Source organism: Coenobita brevimanus, chromosome 64 (genome assembly GCF_032717465.1).
Source record: "Coenobita brevimanus isolate Jiangsu-jjx chromosome 64, ASM3271746v2, whole genome shotgun sequence".
NCBI lineage: Eukaryota > Metazoa > Arthropoda > Malacostraca > Decapoda > Coenobitidae > Coenobita > Coenobita brevimanus.
In genome coordinates this window covers 17,629,731-17,657,699 of record NC_137017.1, presented here as the reverse complement: position 1 = coordinate 17,657,699, position 27,969 = coordinate 17,629,731, and the positions used below count along the sequence as shown (strand labels likewise).

Below are 27,969 nucleotides of genomic sequence, written 5' to 3'. Positions count from 1 at the left end.
TGAGAAGAAAGATATTTATAAGTATACATGGGTGAGACAGGAGGGTGGAAGGGTTGTTGGTAGAGCTTTGATGGACTATGTGGTTGTGTCTAGGAATGTAATAGGAAGATTGTTGGATGTGAGAGTTCTGAGAGGGGAGGGTGGAGGTATGTCTGACCACTACCTGGTGGAGGGAAAGTTAAGAGTAGGTAAGAGATGGGTGAGAGCTAGGAGGGTTAGGTGTGGCAGGGAGGTTTTGAAAGTCAGTGAGTTGGATAAAAGAGAGATAAAGATAGAGTATCAGGAGAAATTGAAACATGAGTGGAACGCAGTGAAAGATCGGGAAAATGGCAGCGTGGAGGAGGAATGGCAGTTGTTTAAGAGTGCTGTGGTGGGGCATGCAGAAGAGGTGTGTGGTGTGAGACGTGTGGGTGGTGGCGTAAGAAAAGAAAGTGAATGGTGGTGCGAGGAAGTAAGTATGGCTGTGGCTGAGAAGAGACGTGCATATGAAGTGTGGCTGCAGAGGAAGGATGAGATGTCATATGAAAGGTATAAGGAGAAGAGGAATAGAGCGAGAAGGGCTGTGTGTGATGCTAAAGTAGCAGCAGATGAGAGGTGGGGTAGGCGGCTGAGAGAGAATTTTCAACAGAATAAGAAAATGTCTTGGAAGGAGGTGAAAAGGGTGCAAAAGGGAGGGTCTGGGAAGGAAGAACGAGTAAAAGCAGAGGATGGAAGTATGTTAATTGAGATGGATGCAGTAAGGAAGAGATGGCCAGAGTATTTTGAAAGATTGTTAAATGTAGAGGAGGAAAGAGTGGCTGAGATTGGGGCGGATGGAAGGGTGCAAGGAATAAATGTGTTGGGAGAGTTGAATGATTCTTTGATCACGAAGGAGGAAGTGGAGAAGGCAGTAAAGGAGATGAAAACAGGGAAAGCTGCAGGTATGGATGGGTGTGCTGTGGAATGCCTGAAGGGTGGTGGAGTGACTATTGTTGACTGGTTAGTAAGATTGTTGAATGTGTGCTTTGAGAAAGGTATGGTGCCAGTTGACTGGGCAAGTGCTTGTGTGGTCCCGTTGTAAAAAGGCAAGGGTGATAAGTATGAATGTACTAGCTTTAGGGGTATAAGTCTGTTGAGTGTTGTAGGTAAGGTGTATGGTAGAGTGTTAATTATGAGAGTTAGAGAGGGTACAGAGGGAATGATTGGTGATGAGCAGTGTGGCTTTAGGAGAGGGAGGGGATGCGTTGATCAGGTGTTTGCTGTGAGACAAGTGTGTGAAAAGTATTTAGCGAAAGGCAAGGATGTGTTTTGGGCATTTATGGATTTAGAGAAAGCGTATGATAGAATTGATAGGGAGGCTTTGTGGACTGTTTTAAGATTGTATGGACTTGATGGCAGGTTACTAAAAGGGGTGAAAAGTTTTTATGTAAATAGTAGAGCGTGTGTAAGAGTGGGAAATGCTGTGAGTGATTGGTTTCCCGTGAGAGTGGGGCTGCGACAGGGATGTGTGATGTCACCTTGGTTGTTTAATATTTACATGGATGGTGTTGTAAGGGAGGTGAATGCAAGAGTTTTAGGTGGAGGTCTGAGTCTGGTGAATGTTGATGGTGGAGAGTGGAATCTGAAGCAGCTGCTGTTTGCAGATGATACTGCACTGGTGACTGATTCAGAGGAGAGATTGAGACAGTTGGTAGAGGAGTTTGGAAGGGTGTGTGAAAGGAGGAAATTGAAAGTAAATGAGAATAAGAGTAAAGCGATGAAGTGTACGAGGTTGATAGATGGTAGGGGGATGAATATAGTTTTGAATGGTGAGTTGCTTGAGGAGGTAGATTGTTTTAAATATCTAAGGTCACATGTTGCTGTGGATGGAAGAATAGATGCAGAAGTGAAGTTTAGAATAAATGAAGTAGGAAAGGTGCTGGGAGGAATGAAAAAAGTGTTTAAATGTCGTTCGCTTAGAATGGATGTAAAGAGAAGGCTGTATGAGGGTGTTGTGGTACCGACTGCGTTATATGGGGCTGAAACATGGAATATGGGTGTAGCAGAGAGGAAAAGTTTGAATGTAATGGAGATGAGGTGTCTGAGGAGTATGTGTGGAGTGACGCGTATGGATCGGGTGTGAAATGATGAAGTGCGAAGGAGAACTGGAGTTGTTCAGGAGATGGCTGATAGAGTTGAGCAGAGGGTGTTGCGATGGTTTGGGCATATCGAGAGAATGGATAATGAGCGATTGGTGAAAAAGCTAACTGGATCTGATGTGAGAGGTGTAAGGCTGAGAGGAAGACCACGAATCGGATGGATGGACAGTGTGAAGAGAGCGCTGGATGCGAGAGGGATGTCTGTTGAGCAAGGAAGAATGGCTGTGCGTGACAGAAATAAATGGAGAGAAATTGTGAATGAATAAGTGATGACGCAGCCCTGAGGGGATTTTCTTCCGCATTTGGTCTGATCAGCTAGTCAGGTCAGGTGCGGGTAAGGGGATGGGTCTGTTATGATGTGGCAGGGGTAAACCAGTTCTGCTGTCGGGCCCTGCTGCGGATGTCACTGATTGCATTGCGCAGTTGACCCTTGTGCGGTGTGGTGCAGTGAAGATCTGTCCGTTCTCCCCTTTGGGGCTAAGATCCAAATGAATGTGTTTGAATGGATGAGTAAATGGGGAGTGTGTCGTCCTGTCTCGGCTACCTCCCTTTCCTTGGGGGAAGCAGCCTAGGTATATAGATAGAATGTGCAGTACAGTAACGTTATATTTGGTACTACTTGTAACATTATCATCGTGAATCCAATGACATATTTCTCCACTTCAGTGAGGCTATCACCAGACGACTGTATTCAGCTCTGCAAGAAATTCCACAAATGAGAGGGTAGATGAAGGTAATATCTAATTCCTTCTGTTCAAATAAGCTCCCCTAAGCTGTGTAAAATCATCTGAACGTAGCAAGAACAATATCTGAAATGCGACACCTAACTGAAGCTCAGGATTTTCATTATTTTTGTTACATTGCCTTTGTTGTTCCCTGTTCCTTTATTGGCTAGATCCATGCTGCCCTAATTGTTTGTCGCATTTTCTTTCTTTCTTTCTTTCTTGTTTAGTTGTGGCAGGCACGTCTACCCTTCACAATACACCGGTTCTGACCAAACTTGGGCACAATGACCAGCCTATGACCTAGTTGTGTCCGCAAGATTTTGGTTGCTAGGCAACGACTCATTGCCTAGCAACGGTCCAAAACCGGCCTTTTTCGTACTTTTCGCGTTTTGAACTGTAGAAGCATTACTAATGGGCGTAGAAAGCTCTGACTTATTTCGGCGTAATCTTGAGGTCATTCCCTACTGGAAGTGTGCCATCCATTTTTTCCCTCTCTCCTCTAATTTTCGAGTGGCAACCCTGCGAAGATTGGCCTTAGCATCCCTATCAACCAGTACTGGTTTTAAAAAATGTCCCCCCAGTTCCCCAGCAGCTCGATGGAGCTGAATGAAAGTTGCATGCTTATAAACATTGACTAGTACTACAACTTTCTACTGTACACCTATGTGCTACATTGGCCAGGTCAGGGGTCAAAGGTCATTAAATGCAAAAACAGTGAAAAGAGCAAAAATCACGACTATGCTCGTCCGAAATGCTAAGGTTCCGAAGATTATTAAGCCAGGGCCACAGTTCTTGTATTGAATGTTGCATTGGGGTACCTCCATAAAAAAATGACATTTAATGTCGAAACTCAATTCCAGTCGCCGGCAGTGCCACATAGAAGTTGTACGTCTGGTGGGCCATTCCGTGAATTTCAAGTTCTCTGGCTCCACAGTGGGTGGATAGAATCGAATGAAACTTTGCAGGCTTATAGACGTTAGTGAGTATTGCAAATGTGCCTCGTACATGCATGCCTTATATTCACCAAGCCAGAGGTCAAAGGTCATCAACTGCTGAAAATATGAAAACACCAAAATTACGACCTTGCTCGTGCGAAGTGCTAAGATTCCGAAGATTATCAAGCCAGGGTCATGATTCTGTGTGGAATGTTGTACTGGAGTACCTCCATATAGAAATGACTTTTAATGTCGACAATTACTTCTGGTCACTGACAAAGCTTGGTCCGCTTAGAGCTGGGCATTGTTGCCTACCGGCTTGTTACAATTTTGATGTTAATGCGTTATTTTCTAATACTTTTAGCTATTATTTCATATTCTATTTCGGATTGATATTAACAATACCATTTACAAATGCCTCAGGACACTGAGAGTATTGGACTTTTTTGATCAGATGACAGATTTAGTTTTTTTTTTTTTGCTAGAGAGACTTCGAATCAGAGGGGTTAGATATGGCCTCCATCACCCTCAATTTTCTATACTGAACAATATCGTCTAAGGAAAGTAATAATAAGATGAAAAGTCATCGAAGTGAAGAAAATGAAACTTGTATCCCCAAATCCTCGCACTTCTGTAGGAAAAAATTGTAAATAAGGACCATTGTGCTTTTATTAAACTGACAGCGTTCTTCAGGCAGTACCCTATCTATATTACACAGCAAGTCCTCGTTATTAGTTTCACTTTTTAATATTCTTTGGTATTAAATCCACAGTGAGGTACGGAAACAGTGAATATTAAAGTCCCAGTGCTACTTGAAAAAAAGAAAAACAATGATTTGCCCGTTTTCCTCAATTTACCGAGCCATGTGTATGTGAAAAAGATATGATATTCTGGAACACATCCCTGGCTAATAACGAGGAATGCTTATACCAGTTATTGCATCATCAGACCAGCCCTCCTTCACGCTGTCATAAATCGGATGGGCAGGATCTACAAGCAATAAATCGGATGGGCAGGATCTGCAAACGATAAATCGGGCGGGCAAGATCTACACACAATAAATCGGGTGGGCCTGACTTACAAACAATAAATTGGGTGGGCGGGATAGCCAAATAAATCACCTCTTCTGCGTCTAGCTTTCCTCTGCTGGTTAATATTCCTAAAGTGAGAAACCTTTGGTATATTTCTCTGCCCTAATATGATTTTCTTTGATATGAAGCATCTGGGAGAAGAGTGACGGATATAAAGAGTGAGACAGTAGTTGAACCTTTTCCCCGATTGTACTGTGCGTATTGAATTAGATCCCTTCTGAGTTTGTGCCTTAATAACCTGATACAGATTTATATACCTGTTTTTAAACGTTACTCGTATTGTTTTATCCGCAGTCTGGGTATTATTTTCGTCACCCCTCCGGAGGGAAATTATTGAGAGAGAGAGAGAGAGAGAGAGAGAGAGAGAGAGAGAGAGAGAGAGAGAGAGAGAGAGAGAGAGAGAGAGAGAGAGAGAGAGAGAGAGAGAGAGAGAGAGAGAATCTAGAAGGACTTGATATCACTAGGTGAGTGATGTCGCAGACGACGACGTAAGCAGAGTTGACGCCAAGGGAGAAGTGATATCAGGGGTATAGAAGAAGAGAAGCCAGAGAAGGGGATAAATGTGTAAAGGAGAGATGTCAGGGAAGGGGTTACGTTAGTGGAAAGATGTAATGTTAAGGGGGAGGGGCGAAGTGAAAGAGACGAGGCGATGTTAAATGGGATGCGTGATAACAAGAGGAAGGAAGATGTGAAGGGGTTAGGGGGACTTCAGGAAGGACGGAAAATGTCAAAAGGAAAGGATGTTATCAAGGGGATGGAGTGATGTTAAGGGGAGGAAAGACGTCACGTAGAAGGATGACATCAAGGGGGAGAGGCGACGTCAAGTGGTGGTGATGTATGGGGGGAGGGGTGAAGGCAAGGGGAAGGGGTGACATTTAGAGCTGGAAGGAGGTTAAGCCCCAGGAGGGAGAGAAGGACGGTGGGAGGGAGGGAGAGAAGGAAAGGAGAGGAGAGGAGAGGAGAGAAAGAAGGGGAAGAAGAGGAGGAAAGGGGAGGAAAGGGGGGAAGAAAGGAGAGTGGGAAGGAGAGAGAGAAGAAAAGGAGAGGAAAGAAGGAGGGGGAAGGAGAGGAGGAAAGGGGAGGAATGGAGGGAGGAAGGGAGAGTGGGAAGGAGAGAGAGAAGAAAAGGGGAGGAGAGGAGAGGAGAGAAGACAAGGAAGGGAGAGGTGAGGAGGGAGGAAGGGAAAGTGGAAGGGGGGGAGAGGAGAGGAAAGAAGGAAGGGGAGGGAGAGGAGGGAGCCAGGGAAGACCGCAGAGGGACTGACACTGAGGGGAGGTGAAGGAGGGGAAAAACCGAGACGCAAAGAGGTGAGAGAGAGAGAGAGAGAGAGAGAGAGAGAGAGAAGGGAGGGAGGGAGGGAGGGAGGGAGGGGGGTTTGAGGGAGAACTCTTAATAACAAATGCAAACAGAATATACAGCCAAAACAAAATATAAGCCATCCTCGGGTCACTGGGGCGAATAGGACAGTTTGATTTGAGAGTAAACAGTGATGAATAACTATTTAGGATTTACAGTAGAGTACAAAAGAAAACAAACAGCAACAGACCTGTTGGTCTTTCCGTGGGTGTTTGGTATAGGGAAGATTATAACTAACAAAGACAAGGATAGAAAAGCAGAAAGGCTCCTCCTCACCCACCAAACCTTCCAGCTGAAGCTGGCAGGAAATATTGAGAAGGAGCACCATGCAGCATACAAGAACTGTCATGGAAACTGCATAGGAAAGAGGGAAAGGAAAAATTATTCTACACTATCTACCTGAAAGGGAGACTAACATTCAGTTAACGATATTTATCGATGTTGTTCAGCAGTTGTATCTTCCAGGCTCTGAAGAAGAATATATAACATGCACCATAGAAATGCGTTATTCTGAACTGAACATACTTAAATGGCGATTAGATGACAGATACTTACCCATGCGATTTTTAAAGGTTAGTATTGTAGCCCAGTTTACGACATTTGAGGGCACTTTGTTTCATACATTTACAACTCTACTGAAGAAAAAATGCTTAGCTTTATGTGACTGAAATTATATTCCAAAAATTTTATGTCGATTACCTCTAGTAATGTTTTAGTGATCAGCTGTGAAATAATTATCGATGGTCATATTATCATGTCCTTTGAATAGTTTGAATACTTGAATTAACTCTCCTCTTAACCGCCGTTTAGTTAGGGTAAAGGGATTCAGGGCTTCTAAACGTTCCTCGAATGGTATATTTCTCAGTCTAGGTGTCATCTTTGTCACTCTTTGCTGTACTCTTTGAAGTTTCTCCATATCCTTTTTGTAATACGGTGACCAAAACTGCAATACTCCACGTCCGGCATACTAAGGAATTATACAGTGAGGACGATATTATCGTGTTTACATTCAAATGCTCTACTTATTAAATCCAATAAATTTATTTTTTTTTTTAACACCTTCTGAACATTGTTTGCCTGGATTCAGATAATTTGTTATTATAACTCCAAAGTCTTTTTCAGGGTTTATCCTATCAAGTTGGACATTATTCATGTTATAACCAGTTCTTACATTTTTGCCCAGTTAACCCATACCACACCAGGGATGTAGAAATACGTCCCCTTCTAAAACGCCGGTGATGTAGATCTACGTCCTGCAGCACTTAGAAGTCATTGTAAGCAACAGAAGTAAAATGGAAGGTAATAACGTTTCTCGCTAATTTCAGACATTTCTCCACTAAGCTTACAACACTGGTTTAGGAATGCAGGAGGCAGCCAACAGTCTTCACAGGCTCACAGCCACTCTGCTTTCTCAGTAACCTTTAAGATTTCAGAGGCTGAATGACACCCACCCTACTCGATTCAGCCAGCCTTCTGGCACTGGTGATTAATTTTATTAGTGTCAACGATCTTATATTGATGTATTAAGCTTATTTAGTCACATACAAAAATCCAAAATCGCTTCACAGGCCCACAGCCGCTCTGCTCTCTCAGAAACCTCAAAGATTTCAGAGGCTGAGTGGTACCAACCTGACTTGATTCAACCAAATTTCTGGTTTTGGTGATTACTTTTATTAGTGCCAGGGATCTTATATTGATGAATTAAGCCCACTAAGAAAAAAAAAAAATCAAAATCAGTCAGCATAGAGGAGTATGATTTTTTTTTTGTCCCCCGCCCCCCCAGCACGGTATGGGTTAAACAGTTGATCAAGATCTCCCTGAACTGCCTGCCTCTGCAGTGCTGTATCTCCTTTGTTAACTACTTTTGTATCGTTAACAAATTTTGAAAAATTACAGCATAATCCTTCATCAATATCATTTATGTATACTTTAAAAAAAAAGAATAAGATCTAACACTGAATCCTGCGGCACTCCACTTGTAACGTTTATCCAGTCTGACTCATTTTCGTTCATAACAACGCTTTGCTTTCGTCTGGTGAGCCAATCTTTGATCCACCCAAGCACACTGTCACTGAAACCATGTTCTTTTAGTTTCTGATGGAGTCTTTTGTATGGAACTTTATCAAAAGCCTTTTGAAAATCGAGATAGACAATGTCAACAGATTTAGTCTCATCATACATGTTCAACACATCGTTGAAAAAAAAAAAAAAAAAAAAAAAAAAACAGAATCGTGAGGCAAGAGCAATTACTATATTCTGAAAACCATGTTGTGAATCTTTGATGAGACTATTTGTTTCTAAGTGTTTAACAAACTTGTCTCTGACAACAGTTTCAAGCACTATGCATACCGCTGATGTTAGACTAATTGGATGGTAGTTTTCTGGTTGTGCTCAGTTGCTCTTTCTGAATATCGGGGCTACGTTTGCAAGATTCCATTTGTGTGGCACCTTACTGCTATTTTATGATAAATTAAAAAATTCAGATAAAGGCTTCGATACTTCATTCTGTAGTTCCTTTAATATGTGTGGAGAAATTTTGTCCGGTCCTGGTGTTTTATTCTCTTTTAATTTTCTAATTGCAAGTAGTACATTGTGATCACTAACTGTAATATTATTGTGTTGTCCTCTTTTATAGGAACAGAAGAAAGTGAAGGAATCATATGTGTATTTTCTATTGTAAATACTTATGCGAAGAAAGCATTAAGAATTTTCGCCATTTTAGTTTCATCATCAGTGTGTTCTTAGTTATCTGTATAAGGGCCTGAATGTTGGAGTTATTATCTTTTGCTTCTTATGTAACTGAAAAATTCTTCGGGATCCGATTTGCTGATATTGGCGATATGTGCCTTAAGTTTTTTTTTACTGTGTTTATTTAATTTTTGGCTATCTGTCAAAGAGCATCATATTTGCTTTTATCATTTTGACTCTCTATGGTATTATAATTTCTTTATGCAAGATTTTTCTCCTACCAGTGAATGTTTAATGTTGGAGTTTCACCATTTGGGTTTATAATTTTTGGCAGGCCTTCCGTTGCACATTGGAATACATAACCTGACTGATTTATTGAGAGTTTCTGTAAAAAATTTCCATGCATCATCTAATATACTATAGCACTAGCCGTGTGTGTGTGTGTGTGTGTGTGTGTGTGTGTGTGTGTGTGTGTGTGTGTGTGTGTGTGTGTGTGTGTGTGTATTTTGGGCAGCCGAAACTACACATTCAGATTGCACCAAACTTGAAACAAAAATTGCAAAAAAATCGCTGATGTGAACAAACTTAGTCCCATCACGATTAAAAACCTTTTACTATATTTCATGAGCTATCACATTTTGACCAAAAAACGCTGCTTCCGAAGCCTGGCATAGGAACTCCGTAGAATTTTTTGCCCAGAGGTAGAACTAAAATAATCTGTAGCAGTAGCAGTGTGTCTGTGTGTGTACTTCGGACTTGCATTTGGACAACTTGGGTTCCATTCCCGAAGCTGCAAATAACACTATCAATTGGTTAGCTGCAAAAAATCCAAGTGACAACGTTACACTAGAACAGCACATAAACGCGAGAGCCCTCCATAGAAGCAAGTGCGAGGGGCCCGAAGGGCTCACGAGCACTTGTTGATATCTATTGTTTCAACAAGTGGATGTCAATTGCCTGCACCTACAATTGCCTTTAATTTATTAAAATTTGCCCTCTTACACTCGGGCACTTTCTCATAACTGGCCCTGACATTGTCTTCACTGAATTTAATGTTCAGTGTAAATATGCAGTGATCACTTGTACTAAAGTCTTCTTCTACAATAACATTGCTCACTAAATTTTCTGGTGTGGCTAAGATGAGATCTAGGATGTTAGCTCCAAGTGCTGGATAATTTACAAACTGATACAATTAACTTTCCTGCAAGTTTCCATATAGGTCTAACCCTATGTGTAGGGATAGGGCTTCTCCCCATTTCGGACCTTGTAAATTAAAATCACCAAATACTACGGTGCTTTGCATACAAGAGATTTTGGCAACTTGATTGAAGATTTCATTGATGTTGAGTGGCTGACCAGGTGGACGATAAATTAATCCCAGTGTGATTTTATGACAAAATTCATTTCTAAGTTGAATATAAATAGTGTCAATGTTTTCACTCAGGGCTTGGTAATTACGACTGGATGAATCCTAATTCAGTATACAACAACACACTGCCCCCTGATCTATTCTTCCTTTCACTACTGAAAATAGGATATATTAAACTCCGCTAGAAAATCTCTCTGCTCAGTATTTATCCACGATTGTGTTATACCAATTAAAGACAAAGGCCTCTAAATCAGAAAATTTATTATGCAGAGTATGTGCATTAACAAGAAGAGCTTTAATGTGTTTAACTTTCCTGTGTATGGAGCTTCTATTACGTCTTGACTTCTCAGATCGTATTATATCTGTGTTCACCTCCCACGATGCTTGTTTTTTCTCCAGAAAAAAAATACTGCATCACTAAGCAAACGACCGAGATGGGCAGAACCACCAGTATTTAAATGTAGTCTATCATTCTCAAATGGCACTCGCTGCTCATAAAAGTGGTTCCATGTGTAGGTGAACTCCACACCTTCCTGCAAGCAAAGTGACGACCTTGTCATTTATATTAATTGCTTTACTGAAGAAGGCATTCCCTGCACCAATCCTTGAGATTATGCCTGAAATAAAGATGTTGCTAGTTTTATCTTTGCAGCGTCGGATTATGTTTCTGTACTTCTCCATCAGCTCCTCTTGTTCGGTTCACACATCATTAGTACCTGTATTAATAATAACAAGGCTATCATTTTCCTCATTTTATAAAACGTAATTCACAGCCTTTGTCGTCTTCTTCCTTGTACTTTAAGTGATTCTCTTGTTAATATTTTTCTTACACATCTAATAAGCCCTTTTCATTAAAAAAATCTATTGCCAGGTATGCAGGTCACTTACAACATAGTGTTACCTAGAGTCTACCTCTTCACAGTTTACTTTCATTTTCTCTGGTGTGAGTGAAACCGGAGTAGAAAAATGCTCTATTTGTGCCGCGTTGAAACCTTTGGCGGACTTCAGATATACCATGAGTATATCCCTTCGCAGCGCTGGGTGGGGGAGGGATCAAGCCCAGCAGTTTTTTTTCAGTGGGGATTTTTACATTGGGATTTTTAAAAACTGTACTTACAGTACTCTTATAAACAGGCATACTTCATCGTCATTGTATGTGTGTGGAGAGAGAGAGAGAGAGAGAGAGAGAGAGAGAGAGAGAGAGAGAGTGACAGGAGGGAGGGAGATAACGAGGAGAGACAGGAGAGAGGGAGTGAGGTGTCAGGGGAGGAAGCGGCTCACAAACACCGCAGGTATTTTGGAGGTGAAGGGAGGAGGCGCAGGTAAAAGGTTAGGGGGGTTGAGGGGAGGGAAGGGAGAGAAGGAGGGGAGGGAGAGCGGGAGGGGAGGGAGAGAAGGAAGGGAGGGAGAGATGAAGGGAAAAAGGGGAGGAGAGAAGGAGAGATGGGCAAAGAGAAGGAAGGTGAGAGGGAGAGAAGTAGGTAAGAGAGTGGACAGGAGGGAGAAGGGAGAGTAGGGAGAGAAAAGGAGGGAAGAATGGAAGGTAGAGGAAACGGGGAAGATGGGATGGAAAGGGAGAGAGGAGACAGAAAGAGTAAAGGGGAGAAGAAGGGAAGAAGTGTAGAAGGGAGAGAAGAGGGAGGGGAGAAGGAGAGAGGGACAAGCTGGCTGAAGGGAGAATGGGGAGGAGAGCAAGGGGAATTGAGGTAGGGGTGAAGGAGAGGATGAGTAGTGGAGAGGGGGATGGAAAATGAGGGGATGGAGGGACGAGGGGTAACGGTGAGAAGGGAGAGAGAAAAAGGAGAGGGGAGGGGAAGGGACAAGGAGAAGAGAAACGAGAAGGGAAGGAAAGATGGGAAAGGGGGAAAGAAGGGAGGGGGAAGAGGAGAGAGAAAGAAGGAAAGAGGTGAAAGGGGATGGGAGTGCAGGGGAAGGGAGAGAGAGAGGGGTCTGTGGAAGGAGAAGAAAGGAAGAGAGGAAGAGGAAGATAGAAGGAAATAAGGGAAGGAGAAGGGAGGAGGTTAAGGGAGAGACAAGGAAGGAGAAGGGAGTACAAAGGAGTATAATGGAAAGCAAACAGCAACAGCCTTTTGGTCCTTTCATGGCTGTCTGGTATAGGGGGGGTTATAACTGACAAAATTATTCTACCAGCTAAAGACAAGGATAGAAAGGTAGGAAGGGACAGAGAGAAGGGGAGATGAGTGGGGAGAGGGGAGGAAAAAAAAAGGAGAGTATTGGAGGGGGATAGACAAACAGAAACGGGAAGGCTGACTGGAAGGAAAGGGTGAGATCACAGAGGGAGGAAAGGGAGAAAGGAAAGGAGAAGAAGGGTAGAGATGGGGAAGACGGAGGTAGAGGGAGGAGAGGGGAATGGGAAGGGTGTGGGAAAGGTTTAGGAAGTGAAAGAGAGAGAGAGAGAGAGAGAGAGAGAGAGAGAGAGAGACACACACACAGGATGGACTGAGGGAGAATAACGGTAAATGGAAAAGGAAAGAGGAAGACAGTTGTGAGAGAGATGAGGGGGAAGAAAGTGGTGGGAGTGTAAATGGAGAGTGGATGAGTGAGGGGAGAGAGGTAAACGAAGAGTGATAAGAGGGGAGGAAGGGGAAGTGGGAGGGAAAGGGGAAGTGGAAGGGAAAGGGGAAGTGGGAGGGAAAGGGGAAGGTGGGAGAGGGGAAGGGGGTGGGGATGGTAAGAGAGGGGGAGGTGGGAGAGGGAAGAGGATAGGAGAAGAATGGGGAAAGGTGGGGGAGGGGAGTGTGAGGAAGAAGGAAAGTGGGGTACGGAGTGGGAGGGGGAGGGGAGAGCCTTGTGGAGGTTAGTGGAGAAAGGTTTGACCCCTTCATTCCACTGAGAGATTTTATGATTCATTCCAGGTAACTCCAGACGATTTTATTCAGCTTAGGAAAGACCCCTATTACTGAAGGGGTTAATCAAGGCTGTATCCCACCCCGCCAGTTGGGATGGTCTCTCCTAAGCCGAATGAAAAAATCTGAAGGTAACAACAATGACTTAAAACACAGTAAGACGTGAGAGAGAGAGAGAGAGAGAGAGAGAGAGAGAGAGAGAGAGAGAGAGAGAGAGAGAGAGAGAGAGAGAGAGAGAGAGAGAGGAATATAGATGAGAACCATGAGTTATGTAAGAGGGGGGGAGAGGGGAGGGTGAATGGGATGGGGTAGGCTAAGCGATGGAAAGGGAGGCCAGAAAGAAAATAGGTAAATCTATGGATATTGTTACAGAACAGAGAAAGATAATGTACACTTTAAGTGAGAATACTAAGAGTCACTACTGTCCCGTAAAGTTCCAGGTTCAAAACAAAAGAGTTAGGTAAAATTACAAGTTAAAGTTTAATGCTCAAACTAACAACAAAACATTCAGGACTCATAAGGATAATGTAATGGCAAAAAACAGGCTAAATATATGGTTAACTGCAATAGCCTCTATTAACATGAAATTAGCAAGAGTAAATTTACCTAAGTCAGCCCTGATAAAATGAAAATACACTGGGTAATGCTCAGTTAATGTAAGATAAATTATTACAGATACAAAATAATATTAAAACTGGCTGACAAAATGAATCCTACATAAATTACAAAAAACCTCACTAGGCCTACAAATCAACACCTTATGCTATACAGTACAAGGACAAAAATGCAATAACAGTTATACTCAGATTACACAGCTGCTAGATGGTTGGAGACTTCCGGAGCACTCACAACAATAACTGTACAGGGGAGGACAGAGATGTGAACAAAATGAGGAGTAGATCTAAGTGGCAATGATGCAGAGACTGAGCTCATTATATAGGGGCCAGCAGAGCTTGATACAACTTGTAAGAAGGACGCGCAAATGAAGCCATGGGGACAAAGAGTTGACAATCCCGCTCTGAACAACAGAAAGGACGACTTTACTATAACGGTAGAAGGGGGGGACTGAGGCAGAACACGCTCGTGATCAAACAGGCAGCACACTGTACGTTAGAATTACATAAAGGATGATGAAATCATAGGCTATGTAACAATATACACAGAAACAGATGGACAATTTCTCTCTCTCTCTCTCTCTCTCTCTCTCTCTCTCTCTCTCTCTCTCTCTCTCGTGTTTCCTATATTGAACAAAATCGTCTGAAGATTGCAAGAATGAAATACAAGATACATCATAGGTGTTAAGAGGTTACGCTTTCCCACCTTGTTTACAGTGTTTTTTGTTCATGGTCTTTGTCCTTCTGCCATGTTCTTGTTCTTCCCTCCATCACTACTCACAAACTCATCCTGACACTTAAACACATGCTAACAATTATAGTGACACTGACATACAGCTGACATGGTGTGTGTGTGTGTGTGTGTGTGTGTGTGTTTAATTATCACACACACACACACACACACACACACACACACACACACACTGCTGCAACGTACTGTACAAGGCCAATATCACTATGGCAGCTGAGAAGGATGTTTTGATGAGTTACTGGTGAGAATATACGTGAAAAACAAGAACATGTTATTTTGTTGCACTAGTCATGTGTGGATATTACCATTTCCTTACTTAAGAGGATTCAGTTTTGGGCGAACAATAATTTTAGCAATGGTACTATTTCAACAACTGACGGCAATGAAATTAAGACATTATCTGGGTAATATTATTCTCCTCTAGCTTATCTTGATCTATCTGTCTATCAATTGCTAGATCCCTTGATCCCGTAAGGGGTGACCACAAAGAAATCACCCCCACACCTCTCCGCCCACTGCCATTTGACTGCACTCCCACCGATTCAACTCTTCCCTCATGTCCCTTGACTTTATCCCCCTACCTCATCTTGAATCAATCACGCCAACGAGAACAATCCCACACCTGCCTCTCACACACCCGCACACCCTTCCCTCATCCCAACACGCCCTTAAAATGAAGTGTCAGGAGTGGGATTCGAACCCACGCCCGGAAGACCGGACTGCGACCTGAACGCAGCGCCTTGGACCGCTCGGCCATCCTGACTTCATACAAAGAACGAAAATATACTCGTGAATTTTTGCACTGATTCACCTCTTGTCTGCTAGGACAAGACTCATTTATGTTCTTACGATGAACTACTTACTCCTTTCTCTTATTCTCTCTCTCTCTCTCTCTCTTTCCATACGGGGGTTTAGTGGGAAGAGAGTAGGTTTGGTCAAGATGATACAGAGGGGGAAACAGAAAATAGCGTCACAGCTGTGTAGTGTACGTACGTAATATTCTTCCACTCTCCTTTCTTCATCAACATCCTCCCCCTCCCTCCACGGGCACGAATCTTTCCACTCTTCCACCAGTATCCCTCACTCGTGAGGGATGCTGGTGTCATCCCTGTCATCCCTTCCTCCCTCCCTCCAGTATCCCTAACTTCTCCACTCTCCCACACACTTCCTTCCTTACATCCCCCCTCACCGTCTCTCCATCCACTCTCCTTCACTCCCCCTCATTCCACTCTCCCTCCCCCCTCGACTCTCCCCACCCCCCCTTCCCCCTTCCTTCCATCAATGGGTCACTGATATTTGGCCATAATTCCCTCGATTTTTGCGGACATGAAAATTCAACCTGATTTCAGAGTTGGTGCGGACGACCATCTAGATTCAGGCTTTCTTTATTTGAGAGAGAGAGAGAGAGAGAGAGAGAGAGAGAACGTGCGGTAGGCAGGGGCGGTGGAGGCGAAGATAATGACGGGTGTGTGTGTGTGTGTGTGTGTGTGTGTGTGCTAAGCTTAGAGAGGCATGGTATGCATCTTTGCCCAAAGATGACTCTCTCTGTTATGATGAGTCACGGAGGAGAGTGACGGACATGCCCCAAGTGTGAAGCAAAAGCAGTGAAATGCTCCCTGGCTGCTGCTGGAGTAAGATGGACCCAGAGGCAGGAGCACGAAAGGACAAAAGTGGGAGAACTGCCATCAGAGTGCCGAGAGAAACACGCCACATATATTCATTATCATTCACTCTTGAAGGCATGAATGAGTGAATGGATATACGTCTCTCTTCACTGACACTGTTCATAGTTCTCCGACGTTGGTGCCTTCCTTTCCCTGATTCTGTACCTCCCCCACTTTATGCATTAGCGGGAAATAGGACTGTGACAACGACAACGACGACGATGATGATGATGGTAATGATTATGATGATGCATCCCAGTAAGGTGAGAGATGTAATTGTTTTGATGACCAAAGCGTTGGCTTTGATGAAAATAATAATTTTTACCACTAGCATAATTTTTATGGCGAAATTTTTTATTATGAAATGTACTTTTTAAAAATAAATGAATGTATTATTTTACCTGGTGGTTCTGGGTGGCTGGATACCACCGACATGAGAGACACTAGGCCATATGAGAGAGAATTGTGGCTGAAAACTTGGAAGCTATAGTTCTTTTACACGAACTGAGCCTAATTTTTCGTCCTTTTGTAATGAATTTCACGTAGTTCAGGGACAGAAAAATACAATGCTACAGTTCAACATCATTTCCATAACACTTCTTGACTAACACCATATTCTAGTGCTAATATACTGTTACAACTCAGCATTCAAGATAGAGAGTTGTAAATTTTTGGCCAAGTTAATGTAAGAAGACTATAGCCACGCCAATATTCACTCCTAAGCAGTTAATTTAACCATAAGTACACTGATTTTAAGTCCGGACTGAGAATCACACACTCATACCCATCTTCATATACATTAGCCTACTTACTTCGGTGATGTGATGGCTGCAAACATCTCTAGGGCAGGAAATGAAAGGAAGCTGCTCACGTATTCCCTACGTATCACATTGGCGAAGTGGAAAGGTTGGATAGGTATAGGCCCACGATCCATTTACCTTCAGGGAAAAAGAAAAACGTTATACAACCCACGGATCTTGGTCTCATGCCCAGTAACACAAGGCAAGGCTGACTGGCTCTGTGGAATATCAAAGGTGCGAATGAGGAGGGTGAATGAATGGACGCAGTCATTGTTTTCAAGGAAGGAGGGTATGAAGTGCTGGTGTATTAAACAAGGATGAGAGGAACAGAAGTGACTGAATGGGATAGTGTGGCATGTATAAGGCCTGATATGAGCAAGTGTGGAGGGAGAAAAGTGGGATATTATTAGTTGAAGAAGAATGGGGAGGAGTTAATAAATGTGATGAATTAAGGCGCATGTTTGTCGAGCGTAAGTCTGAAATGGTGAAAGTGGCTTTGAGTATTAAATAAACGCTGTGTGATAAAAGAGACGTGGAAGAGATGGATCAAATGGGTGGAGTGATATAACACGTACCAAGGAGTTATAAAGTGTCGGTGACAAGTGATTTGAAAGAAAAAGTAGGTGTGGGTGCTGTGAATGATGTTGTGGGTCGCTTTAGTGTAGCAGGAGAAACTGATAATGGACACTGGCTGAAGGGCATGTGTCAGGAAAGAGTTTTGCTTAAGTAAATAATATTTCAAAACAAACAAGTACAAATGGTATAGAAAGCATGCAGTGAAAAGGAAGGATGGCTGGGTTTATCACTGACCTGAGAGTTGAGAAAAGATAGGGTAGGGGATTGTCTGATCATACGGTTGTGGTATGCAAGGTGAAACTGAGGGGGACATGGAAGAGAAAGAGAGGGGAGCTTACTATGCAACAATAAAAATGCTACAAAAGAAGAGGCAGAGGAATATGAGCAAACTGCAGAGAAGTTAAGAGCAATGAATGGACTGGTTAAAGGTCGATTTTTTTTTTAAAGTAACCAGTTTACTTGGGTGATAAATATTCTGAATTATGGTATGATATAATATGACAAATCAAAGTAAAAATTTGGAGATATAAACCTTCAAAGTTACACAAAAATAAGTTGGTGGGAGCGCGAGCCTCGAGTGGCTGTGACGTCATAAACCTGCCTAGCCAGAGGACAAAACAAGACTGTGATTCCCAGCAAAGCTGTGATTGTGGTTCTGCTGATTAGCCAAGCTTTGCTTTGTTATGGCCGGGTCAGCAAATAACCACCAATGATGCTTTGTTCCATTGGGCAAGAACACAAGTAGAATCACTCAAGAAAAAAGAAAAGAGACATGAAAACCAGGAGGCTGTGGTGGTGAGCAGCACGTTGGGAGTATCCCATCATAGTGGGCAACTCTTCCTGTTGCGAAGCGGTGCGAGGAAATACTGGATCAGCAGGGATGAATCCGGGGGGTGGGGGGGAGATGAGGGGATGCATCTCCCCACCGGCCAGAGAGAGAGAGAGAGAGAGAGAGAGAGAGAGAGACCTGGTGGATGCAGTTGAAGGTGTCACTTTTGTGAAAAAAAAAAACAAAAAAAACACTACAATCCTGGAAAGACACAGATGAATGGAAGGATGTAAATTATGATCCCTACACTACTGCTCAGAGTTTGGCCCTAGACTCGCAGCTCGTCAGAGAGGTCGAAATAATGTACCTGCTGATAATACAGATGATCATCTCAGGCGAGCTGTGTGGTACCCCTACATGGATACACTGACTGAAGCTATTGAGAGTCACTTTACATGCAGACTTGTCAGAAAGATGGTGGCATTCATTCCAGCACAATTGCCACAATTTGAACTAAATGATGTAAAGAACAGCGTGCAGTTGTACAACAACGTGCTGGGTAATCCAGATGAAGAGGAACTCAAGCTGCAATACATGCAGTGGAAGGAGTTATGTTCTGGCCTTGAACAGCCTCCACCAATGCCATTGGAAGTTCTTGATTTCATCCCTGAATGGCTGGGGCATAGCAAGAATCTTCTTATCTTCTGCACGGTTCCCATCACCACCTGCTCTGCTGAGAGAGCCTTCAGTGCCCTGAGGATTTTATAGAAAGGGTTGGCTTTAATGAATATTCATCCTGAAATTGAAGTAAACATTTAGAAAGTGACTGACAGGTTTGCAAGTAGTAAGAAAAGGCGTCTTGATTTTGTATTATAATCTGAGAATCTCTGAGATGGTAAATAATTGTTAGGTTAGGTTACTTAAGCATATAAGACTCAGTTTGTGGTGTGTACTCTGATCTAGTTCTTTATGATTCTGAAATTTTTACATATTAATTGTTCATCAGTTTATGTTGGTATTAGCATTTTCTCTAAAGCAGTGCTTTTTTCTGTAACAAATATTAAATGCCGCAAATGTTGCATGTACACAGCTGTTATATATTCAGATGCAGAGTATTGGAAGGATACCATTTCATTAACAATTGAACATGTTGCTTTGAAGTATGCCTGTACAAGCAGTTTTTAACTATTGTTTCAAGATTCTTATCCTGAAGTTATTTAAGAATGAAAATGTTTGCACAATTAATTGAATTTGCCAATAAAACCTTTCAGTAGTCTGTTCAGTGACTCAGGCATTTTCTTCTTCAGTTGACTGAATGTGATCAGAATATTCATGTCGTTTAACTAATTTTAGATATACCAGCAGCCCTGCAACAAGAGAAAAATAATGCGAATAATGAAACAAGATCTACTGGCAATACACTTGGGTTGCTGACAATATTGGTAATTAGATTTATTGAATTTACATAAAATTCACAATAACAAGTTGAGCATAAATAGAACAGACATTGGGGACTAATCAGGCACTTTCAGCATTGCAATATGTTGTGTCAAGTCTTTCAGACCCCCCACCGAAAATTCCTGGATCCACCCCTGCGGATCAGCGGTCATTTACCGAATCGGCACTTTTAAATGGAAAATATAACTTTTATTACCATATAGGTTCATGCAAACCTAATTATCTGACATCGGGTCAAAAATTTGTGTTTAATATGACTATTAATAAAAGAAAATGAGGTTTCAAAGCTAAAACATGCTGAAGTTAGTGGATATATAACCTGCTAGATCAACATGCACTGACAGACTTCCATTTTGCATAAATATTGATTTAATGCACAAATAAATTGATGTATATGCTGTGTAAATCATTATTTACACAAAACAGAAGTCTGTCAAGGCAAGTTGTCAAGCAAGAGGGGAAACATTTCTGCTATCTTTAGCATCTTTTTGCTCCAAATTCTGAATTTTATTCAAAGTCAAATAAGACACAAATATTTGACCGGATTTCAGATAATTAGGTGTGCATGAACCTATATAGCGATAAAAACCATAATAGCCTAACATTTACAGCTTAACATAATTCAGCAGACATCTGTCAAACAAAACCAACCCTAACTTTGCCATTGGTAGGAATGTGAAAATTGCATGCTTCAGATCAGACTGGCTGTTACTAAAAAGATGTTCAAACATCACCAGTACATAGGACCAAGAAATCAGATAACCAAATACTCCAGAGGTCTAGTTGTCTTTGGTCAGGCCAAGTTCGGTCTTTGTGACATCTTCCCTATGTATTATGGCCCAGTTTCAGGGCTATATTCCCTTGGAGTCAGGACCTAGCAATATATATACCGATTCAGTTCATAAACCACTTCATTGCAACTTCTAATCTTGGTGCTACCGAGTTACCCTACAGGTACCTGGTTGTTGCAAGGTTTGCCGTCACTACTAGTCTTTCTAAAAGCAACAAAACTTCACTAAAGCACAAACATAGCATACTTAATCTTTAAGAGAGCTGTCACACTAAGTCTTACATACTCAGCATGATAATAGCAGCTGAATATCACAGAAATCTTCCCTGTACTGGAGCATGATTCCCAGACAGTTGTAAGTGGCATCAGCTGTGGCCCAGGTATGGCTTGTAACGTCACGGCGAGGGTGCATCAGTTTCGCATGAGGTACAATTATCTCCAACTCTGATTGACTATTTTTTTTCATGAATATGAAATCAGAGAGAAAAAATAATGATTTTCCGATGATTATGAGTGACCATTTTATTACTTTATATAGCTTTTTTTTTCTTGGTTAGAAATTTTAAGTGTGGTATGGCAAAGATGTCAACAAGTAAGAAACAGTATGAGGTGATATGGAAGTAGACAGAGCAGCGACGGAGAAAAGCAAAATCTGGTGGCGTGAATAAAAAATAAGAGAGAGAGTATGATGAAAGAAAGAATTAATATGGTTAGGGGAAGTGAATAATGAGATGAGTAGAGGGAAAAAAGGTAATATAATCTTTCTGAAGAAAATATTGTTGAGAAGCGTAGTTAGGTAGTCTGGTAGGTGCTCAGTACTTCTCGCATTTTTCCATTACGTGTCAGAGTTGCCAGTTAGCCTGCTATTGTGAGGGGAGTTATTTTGTAAAGTTATACATTAATTTTTGTGCTCTTTTTCTCTATAACGTTTTATTTATGTGATTGTTAAATTATGTAATTTTATCTCAGTTTGTGTGCTAAATAATTTAGAGTGTTATGTAGTGCAGGAAATCTCTGGATATTTTGGACGACTCCGAGCTGGTAACTGTAGCCCCTTCGAGAGTGTACTAGAACGTTGGAGATGAAGGGAAGGCTATTTAACCCGCAAATGCCGGGCAATATTTAACGAAGTCGTTACCTCACCATACGAATTAATGACCATTTTACTCAACAACTCTTCCTCCTGCGAATGAAAATATCCCCAGGTCTCTAGACTGTTGCACTGATGAGTAATGACGTGGGGAGAACTAACTTTCGTCGCGGGAGTGAAGTGAGATCAAGATGTGTTCGTGCATCTGCCCACAGCCCCGGCTATGGGTTTGCTCTCAAAGTGATAACTTACTCCACTACTAGATAAACTAGATACTGTTGCAACTAAGGCATGCCTTACAGCACTATCACCAAACCTTATCTAGTATCTTTGGAAAGAGGCTTGGCAAGGGTGGATGATGCAATTGGCTACAGATGGCGCGGAAGGAATCAGACAAAGAGGAACCTGAAGAAAGCATTGTGCACCTGGCAAAGGCAAGGGACAAACTGACTCACTTGTTTGGTATAGAGGGACTCCCTCCCTACCCTTTCGTCTATCTATCTATTGCCAGATGCCTTAATCCCGTAAGGAGTGGCCACAAACAAATCGCCTCCATGTCGCTCTGTCCCCCGCCATTTCACTGCCCTGCTCCCAGCTCACACCCCCCTCTCTCATATACCTCACCATTCCATCCCCCCATCTCATCCTTGGCCTCCCCCTCCCTCTCCCCCCTCCACCTCACTCACATACACTCTCCTCGTCAGTCTCTCACTCTCCCTCCTCTCCATATGGCCAAACCACCTTAATGTGTTTCTCCCAATGCTTCCTATCACATCCACATCAACAGCACAATGCTCCTTCACTTCCTCATTTGTCAGAGTCTCTCCATGTGACTCCACATGCTCCTTTCAGATAACTCATTTCCACTGCTCTCACTCTTGACTTCTGTCCCTCCAACAAGGTCCAAGCTTCACTTCCATATCTTACAGTTGGTATCACAGTACTGTCATGTAGTAGCTTTTTCACTTCCGTGTTCTCTTCCTTGTTTCTTATCACTGCTTTCAAGGAATCAGCAACCTTTCTACCCTGCAGCACCCTTTCAAGCACTTCATCCTCTAAACTTCCATCCTAACTCATCACACTACCCAAGTACTTAGACGCACTCACATTCTCCATTTCCTCTTCATCCATCTCACTGTACGTTCACTGAGTTCACTTCTGTCTATGACCATCACTTTACTCTTCCCTACATTCACCTCTAGATTCCGTTTCTTACACACTCTTCCAGACTCATCCACCAAGCCTTGCGGCTCCCCTTCGTCTTTACTTAACAACACAGTATCATCTGCAAACAACAGTACAGGGAGTTTCCAAACACTGCCCTGTCTCACTAGGGCTGCTCCATCATCCACTGCCCTACCTTGTATCTCTTTTATATCCCCATTCATGTACAGATTGAGCAACCATGGAGATATGACACATCCTTGTTTCAGTCCAACCTTCAGATAGAAAAATTCACTCATTTCACTATCCACAAGCACTGCAGCCTTAGCACCCTCATACATACTCTTCACGGACTACAACAACTTCCCATCTACTCCATATATTCTTAATACTTTCCGCAATCCTTGTCTATCCATCCTGTCATATATGCTTTCTCCAAATCCATGAAGGTTGCATACAACTTCTTTCCCTTCTCTAGAAACTTTTCGACTAAAGATCTAAGAATGAATATCTGATCTACACAACCTCTTCCCTTCCTAAAACCTCCCTGTTCTTCTCCAACTAATTCCTCTGTTATTTCCTTAACTCTGTCAATAAGTATCCTAACATATACTTTTCCTGTTACACTAAGAAGGCAAAAGCCCATATGATTACCATACACTTCTTTTTCCCCTTTTCCTTCGTACAGGGGAAAAAGTATACGTGACTTCCAGTCCTTCTGGACTCTACCTTCCTCCCAGGCCAATCTGCACATCTTCCATATCCATTCTGTTACTATCTCTCCTCCATGCTTCAGCATCTCTCCACACACTTCATCAATTCCTAGGGCTTTCCCCATTTTACCCTTTGGTGATGAGATGAAGTGGTGGCTGGTTCAAATGGTGGCAGGAAGACATTTGCATGTATAGCCGCTACCTAGCGGCCCTGTAGCAGCCCGATTGTGATGTTTATACATGTTACCCAGGGAATAGGGGTTGAGGAGGTGGAAGAGCCTAGGGCAGTCAGTTTCTTTTCAGTTCAGTTTGAGTTTAGTTCAGTGTCAGTGAAGGTTGTATAGCTCCGGTACCTGTGAAAACAGTGAAGTGAAGTTGGCAAGCATTAAGTGTAATTATTTGGAAAATAAAGGCAGCATACTTAAGAAGCTAGTGTTCATTTACAATGGCAGAGCTGATCTTGTTATTGCACACCAAAAGGCTGACCATAGGAGGAACAACTCACAGGGCAATGTCCTTCCTATACTGAACTACTGCTCTTGGAGCATGTGGCAGTGTGGGACGGGAATGTAACAGTGGTGTCAAGAGTGTGGATCTGTAGAAAAGTGCTGCAGTGAGCCTAATCTTCGACGAGGATCTAGGGGATGTGCAGACAAGGAGCTGAGCTGGGCAGGAGGAGGAGGTGTCCCTGGAAGCAATTATGAAGCTATTACAAGAACAGAATGAAAGACAGAAAGAACTCAAAGAACAATTACAGGCACAGAACGAAGGACAGAAAGAACTCAAAGAACAATTACAGGCACAGAACGAAGGACAGAAAGAACTCAAAGAACAATTACAGGCACAGAACGAAGGACAGAAAGAACTCAAAGAACAATTACAGGCACAACGAAGGACAGAAAGAACTCAAAGAACAATTACAGGCTCACAACGAAGGACAGAAAGAACTCAAAGAACAAATACAGGCACAGAATGAAGGAGAGAAAGAAATCAGAGAACAATTTCAAGCACAGAGTGAACAACTACAAGCACAAAGTAAACAATTAGAAGCACAAAGTGAAGAACAGGAACATCAGTATGAATGACTTCAAGAGGCATTACACGAGCAACAGAGGGAGTTACAACTGAGGATGCAAGGACAGCTAGATACTTCCATAGGGGAAATGAAGGAAGAACAACACTTGAGGGAGGAAGTATATACAGAGCTACAGCAGCTGAAGTATGAGGTAAGCAATAATGTGATGGAGTGAAGACAGCATGCAGACAACCAGCTGAAGATTAGTGAGGGAGTGATGGAGTGCAGACTGCTTGTAGACAACCAGCTGAAGATTAGTGAGGGAATAGTGATGGAGTGCAGACAGCATGTAGATAACCAGGTGAGGCATGCAGTCGTCCATGTACAGATAAATAGTGAGAAAATTGGGGCTGTGGAGAAATACTGCACTGCTGAGCTTCATTTAGTGTGGTACAGGGAGCATATGAAAAAAAAAAAAAAAAAAAAAAAAAAAAAAAAAGGATAGTGTTTTGTGAATATTGATGGATCCCAGGCATCTTAAAGTAGCATTACAGGGTTGAAAAATCAGAATGTAGGAGTTTTAAGCCCTGAACTTAATTATGATGCCCCAGTTTTTAGGCCCCAAATCGATGAAGTGCATGGCTATTATGGGGGTTCATTTAAAAAGAAGCCTCAAGAATTTGATGGCAAAGTATCTTGGGAAGCTTACCATGCACAGTTTGAGTTACTTGCTGATCAGAGTGGTTGGAATGATAGGCAGAGAGCAGTGCAGCTTGCTAGAAGCCTCAAGGGTGCTGCAATGGAAATTCTGGCCAGATATCAAAAGAGGAGAGGAACAATTATCAGTCCTTAGTAGAAGTACTGGAGCACAAATATGGGACCATGTACCAGCCTGAGGTTTACAGAGCAAAATTCTGAAGAAATGTACGGGCTTGAGGAGGATCCCTACAGTAGCTTGCTCATGACCTGGAGCATATGGTACACAAAGCATACCCTGGAGCAGCACCTAACCTGTCGGCTATTCATCTGAGGGACCAGTTCATCGATGCTCTTGATAGCGCAGAGTTGAAAGTGCAAGTGAAGCAGGGACAACCGAGAAGCATGCAAGAAGCACTAGCCAGGGCTCTAGAATTTGAATCCTGTGTTAGGTCCAGTAAGTCCTCTTTTCAGGCAGGTTGTAGTGCGGGATTCAATGCAAGAAAGGGGCAGGTACGTGAAGCAGAAAAATTTGAAGGAAGTTGCTGGTACTGTGAAAATGCACAACATAGGAAAGAGGACTGCAACAAGTGGAAGAGTGAACAGGAGATCAGGGAAGGTTGCTGGTTCTGGGAGAATCCAGGACACAAGAATGTGGATTATTACAAATGGAAGAAGGAGCAAGAATGGAACAGTGCATGGAAACCCACAATTGTAACAAAAGGGTGTTGGACATGTAGTGAGGTGGGACACTTCAGTTCTGGGTGTCCAAAGAACAAAAAGGAAGATAAGAGAAGGCTGCAGAAGACCAGAATGAAGCAGAAAACTAATGGAGGCTGGTGCTAAGGGGCCACCACCAGCCGGCTTTTCCCATATAGCCCTACCAACGAGATAATGCAAGAGAACTGTGATCGACAGTGTGCAAGTAGGTGGAAGAATAGACATTAAGAAGTGTTCGCTGGTGATTGATTCAGCCTCAGAGCAGTCTTTTGTGAGGCCTGATATGTTACATCATCAGCATCTGCCTGAGTCACCAGAACAATTGTATGACGTAACTGGGCACCATGCAGAACTTAAGGGACCCTTGGATGTCCAGATTGACGTGGCAGGGCAAGAGGCTACCATTCTAGTCTATGTAGCCGAGCTGGAGGATCTTCTAGGTCTGGACTATCTGATGTCCATTGGATGTGAGCTGGACTTCTGCTCCATGAAGCTGAAGGTTCGTGGAAAGTCAGTTCCCGTCACGACAGTGAGACGTACCAGTTCTGGTGGCGAAAGTGAATGTGCTCCACACTACAGTGATACCCCCAAAATCAGAACTATTGCTCCAATGCAAGGTGAGTGGCTCTTTTGACAGCTGTCTAGGGTAGTGGAGCCTGATGTATGGTGCAAGACGAAGGCTGGAGTGATGGTGGGGAGAACTCTGATGGAAACAGGTGCCGGTGAAGTGCCGATTGTGGTGACCAATTTCTCCCGTGAGCCACAGAAGTTCATTGAGGGAGAAATTGTGGGAATGTGCCAGGTGGTGGACTCTGAGTGGCATCAGGGGAAGGCCTGTAAAAGGAGTATAGTTAAAGAAGATGGGTATCTGCCAGACCACTTACAAGACCTATTTTCAAGGAGTAGCCAATACCTGGATGACTCACAAGTGCTGAAGTTGAGGCAGTTGCTGACGAAGTTTGCCGATGTCTTTTCCACAGGAGACTTAGACCTGGGGTGCAATAATTTGGTGGAGCATTGTATAGACACCAGGGATCACTGCCCGATTAAACAGCCAGTGCAGAGGATGGTGCCAACCCAACGGCAAGAAATGGGCATCAGCAGTGGTTCTAGTAAGGAAAAAGGATGGCTCAGTAAGGTGCTGTGTAGATTATCGAGCCATGAATGAAGTGACAGTGAAGGATGCATACCCTTTACCATGAACTGATGACACCCTGGATGCTCCGTCAGGTGCCAAGTGGTTCTCCACCCTAGACAGGAACGCAGAATATCATCAGGTCAAGCTTGCAGAGAAGGACAAGGAGAAAACAGCCTTTCCGTATGTGTGGGGTTTATGGCAGTTTAAAGTGATACCACTTGGTTTATGCAATGTCCCAGCTACTTTTGAGCATCTCATGGATCGTGTACTGGAAGGCCTGCACTGGCAGAACCCTCTCATCTATCTGGACGATGTAATTGTGTTTGGACGGACTTTTGACCAGGAATTGAAGAGGCTGTCAGAGGTGCTTAACAGGATCTGAGCAGCACACCTCAAGCTGAACCCTAAGAAGTGCTACTTGTTCCAGAAGGAAGTGAAGTATCTGGGACACATTGTAGTTGAGGGCTGCATCTGTACTGATCCAGAGAAGGGGCAGCTGTGGAAAACTGGCCTGTTCCAACTTGTTTGAAGGAGCTACAGAGTTTCCTAAGCTTATGTACCTACTATCAGCTTTTTATCAAGGACTTTGCAACAATAGCTTCACCTCTGCACAAGTTGTTGGGAAAGAGGCAGAGGTTTACGTGAACTGTAGTGACTCAGAAGGCCTTCAATGAACTCAAGCAATCATTGACATGCTCTCCAGTACTGCCGCACCCAGATCAATCAGCCATTCATCCTGGACTGGACGCTGGTGACCAAGCTATTGGTGGAGTCCTGTCACAGAGGAAGGATGACAAAGAGCATGTGGTGGCTTACTACAGCAAAAAGCTCAGCCCACCAGAGTGGAACTGTTGTGTGACCC

At 42.9% G+C, this 27,969-nt stretch overlaps 1 non-coding gene across 1 annotated transcript; it reads right to left on the bottom strand.

Moving 5' to 3' along the window:
- Positions 1-15,193: 15,193 nt before the first annotated feature.
- Positions 15,194-15,277, bottom strand: TRNAL-CAG (transfer RNA leucine (anticodon CAG)). The gene has a single exon. It is a non-coding gene; the product is annotated as a tRNA-Leu (tRNA).
- Between the last annotated feature and the right edge of the window lie 12,692 nt (positions 15,278-27,969).